Source organism: Solanum lycopersicum, chromosome 8, assembly GCF_036512215.1.
Source record: "Solanum lycopersicum chromosome 8, SLM_r2.1".
Taxonomy (NCBI): Eukaryota; Viridiplantae; Streptophyta; class Magnoliopsida; order Solanales; family Solanaceae; genus Solanum; species Solanum lycopersicum.
This window is the reverse complement of record NC_090807.1, coordinates 51401331-51405467: the sequence shown is the minus strand read 5'-3', so window position 1 is coordinate 51405467 and position 4137 is coordinate 51401331.

Genomic DNA, 4137 nt, shown 5'->3' with positions numbered 1-4137 from the left:
AAAAAAATGCTATTAAATTGTCTTGTATTGAACTAATTATTTATATATATGAATGTCCTCATGATTTTTCTCCTTTTTTCACCCTTGTTTTGACATAAGCTTTGAAAAATTAAATTTGAAAATTGTGGATAAGATCCGAGAAGAAAAAAAGTGGAAGAGAGAGGAAGTAAAAAAGGGAGAAGGTTGTGATTTTATTATAGAACCCAAAATCAGATTAATCATTTCAGCCATATCACGATCCAAAAGTCGTGATTATGATGATACACACTCCGACAATCCTAAAATGGTTTCTAAGTCGAAGGAATCATACATACGAGATATTAGAAGAGAAGTCAGATCATAAGGGGTTATTTGGTAGAGTGTATTAGAGAAATTAATGATGCATTAACTTAATGTATTAGTAGTGCCTTATTTGATATACTTTTCTAACATATGCATGACTAATGCTTGTACTAATAACAAACTGTATTGTGTATTGACCAGGGTCTTACTAATACCAAATTTCTATGCATTAGTAATGCAATGGATTCTAATACATGCATTAACATTATTAAAGACACAATTTTCATTAAAAACTTTTTTTACATCCTTTAATCTATATTTGTGGAGGATATTTTTTAAACAAATACTTTTTCAAAAAAAATTGTGTAATGCATAATATTTTAGTACACCAAACCAAACATTTCATAAAAAAATATCATCATAACTAACACAAACATTACTAATATACTATATCTACATTTGAATTTGTAACAACCCGTGTAGTCGGTTTGGGCACTAAAACTTTTTATGTTAGAAATACTTTCTGATAGATTTAAGTGGGTGTTTTGGACTATTCATAATTATAATTATGAAATTAGTGGGGTAGTTTTACTAATTTATTTAGTTAATGGTTAAGAAATAATATTATAATTAATAGTGGGTCACTTTTATTACTATTATAATTATATGAGTATAATAATTAGGGTAACAAATAATCTGTAGAAGAAAAGAAAAGAGGAAAAAAAGAAGAACAGTGAGAAAGACGGCTTACCTGTGCAGCTACATTAAAGATTAAGCGTGGATTCGTTTAGCGGTAAGTTTCTTTATAAATTCGTAACATGCAGATTGGTAGAAAGAACATATTAGTTCTTGTAAAACTATTAATGTTCAGGTGTATGCTAAATTGCTACGAGATAGGTTTAAGTACAAATTGTTGATTGAAAAAGTTAGGCGGCCATTAATCATTAATGTGTAAACAAATTGGAAGATTAAGGTATGGATGTGCATGTGGAAAAGCTTACCGCCACTGGGTTGGCACCAGTAACTTAAAATTTTAGACATTAAAATATTTTATACCTTATTATATGTTATAATTTTATACATTGAAGTATGAAATTAATTATGGTTGGATAAGAAGGTATTAGATGAGAAGAATTGCTAAGTTGTAAAATTGGGTTAGACATTTTGCCACTAGGGTTCGAAATCAGTGCTTAATCTTGAATTAAACTGCGTATCATCCTCTTATAAATTGAGTTTAGTATATTAAAATAGGTAATTAAATATTAGGAGTATGAAATTGTTTATATTTCATTAAAGTTATGTTAATCAAGGGAACTAAGACCTACCCTTAGTTTGAACCTTAGGAATTTGATTTTATAATTAGGTGAGTTTTTGGGTCTAGGCTAAATATAGAATAATCTGAGTGTTTATAGACTCGTTAACTTACAAATTGTGCATATATATACTTGATAGATTGGAAAGGTTCGGAGGCAATAAGGAAATGAAAGGCATTGGAGAAGTAGTTACTTGACTTCAATTCTTCGATGGAGGTAGGTTATGGTTTATGCTATTTGATAGTAAACTCTTAATAGTGATTGATATGCCTTGAATGATATTGTGAAGTTCTCTATGTACTTGACTGTGTGATTGTGTGATTTGGTTGTGTGGTTTGTGATTGGGTTGAAATCCTGAGATCGTAGAATTTATATTCTCTAATCCTATCTATCGAAGTGATGCCTTGAATAAAGAAGGCTTGATGAAAATAATATAACAATGAATTGAAAGCGGTGATAATAAAAAATAAATTAATAGTATAATTGGATCGGAGTGTCACGTTCCGACACGGTATTTTTAGATCGGAGTGTCACGTTCCGACACGGTATTCTTGGATCGAAGTGTCATGATCCGACACGATATTCTTGGATCGGAATGTCACATTCCGACACGGTATTTTTGGATCGGAGTGTCACGTTCCGACACTATAATATTAAAGGAAAAATAGGTTGAATCAATAGAAGATATTCAATCTCAAAGAACTCAACTCCCAAAATGGTTTGGTTTGGAGGCATGAGTCCTCATGTGTGATTTTGATACCGTTGACTTAATACGTGCTTACTTTATTGTTATTGACACTTGTTCATGTTGTTTGTTGCTTATCACATGTTAAGTGCTATAGTTGAGTTCATACTATTATTCTTTGTATATTAGTTACTATTTTGGGTTGACCGATGATACTTACTCAGTACATGTTGCCTCGTACTGAGTCCTACTTGTTTTCTTCTTTGTTTTCCTTTTATGAAATGCAGCGAGTGTACCTATGACTTTTGATTTCCCTCAGCTCTAGCCAGCCTCCCGCATATCAAGTTATAGGGTGAGCTATCCATTCAAGCTCGTGTTGGATTCTCTCGGTCACGACATGATGTCCTATACTTTCGGACACATACCATTTTATTCTTTATTTTAGTGTATTCGATATTCTTAGACTTAGTATTGGAGATTAGATGTCCTTGATGTGATGACTATCAGATTTTGGGATGATAAGTATTAAACTTTAGAAACTTATTAAAATTGGTTGCTTAGTATCTTTTGGAGCTTCCGCATTATTTATATTATTTATAGTTGAACTATTGGTGTATGTTGGGGTTTAGATGTGTTGGTTCGCCCACCTAAGGAGGTAAGTGTGGGTGCCATTCACGATCCGTTTTGGGTCGTGACAAACTTGGTATCAGAGCGTTAGGTTCATTGATCTTATCACACAAAGACAAGTCTAGTAGAGTCTTGCGGAACGGTAAGGGGACGCCTTTACTTTTCTTTGAGAAGCTATAGGACTCTAGGAAAGCTCATTTCTTTCTTTCTTTCGTGCTACTACTTGAATCCAATTGGTATCTAGGTGATACAAATTGGTATCTGAACTTCTTCACTCTATTTCAAATATGGGTACTACTAGAGTATTTGAAGTTGAAATAGCAACAACAGAAAGAAAAAAAAATATGTCCTTAGAAATAAATATATTTTCTCGATCGCAAAATGTGGTGATAGTCTCATGTCGAGTGTCGGTTAATAAAGACACTACTATGACTTCATAGAGTGAGGGTATATTCGAGAAAGTCATCGATGCTTACTTGGTTAGAGTTAGGAAGTGTGTTATTTTGTTATTGAATTGATCTAAGAAGTAAAACAAATTGTTTGGTCTAGAGAGTGAACATATTCGATAATATTTTGCAGTTATTCAATGGGTAGAAATATGTGGGCTATTTGGGTACGATATTATGGACAGGTATGATGTGTTCTAGTAAGGTATATCTAATGGACTTTCACGGTGTGGCAGTACTAGGGTTATGTGGAAACAGGTATGTCGCTTGTCAAGTATGAATACTAATTACTAAAGGAGTTACAAATTGTACTACATGGTCAGATAATAAGATTTAGTGTTGCATTCACATTTGAGAAACCAACTAGTTTATTACTACACGAACTTAGATTGAGCATTATTTTGAAGAAAAATTTTAGTGGTTGAGCATTATTTTAAAGAAAATCTTTAGTGGTGGATCTTTGGTACAAATATTAACACAACTTACACTGTGCAATGTATCTTGAGGGTTTTGAGTGAGGACTGGTGGTTTTATCTTAAGCTTCAAAAGGAAGATTGATACTAGCATGACAGATTTATAGGGAAAGAAAATCATAGTGGGTATACTTTGGGTGAAGTAAAATGAAGATTTTAGTAAGAAAGTGAATATAAAATTTGTTAGTCCCTTCATTTTGATTACTATATCTGAGTTTAAGGTGTCATGTCGAGGGAAAAAAATTTGACTTTGTATTGATGAAAAGGACTTACAAATACATGATGGTGATAGGAGTAAGTGATGGATGGTG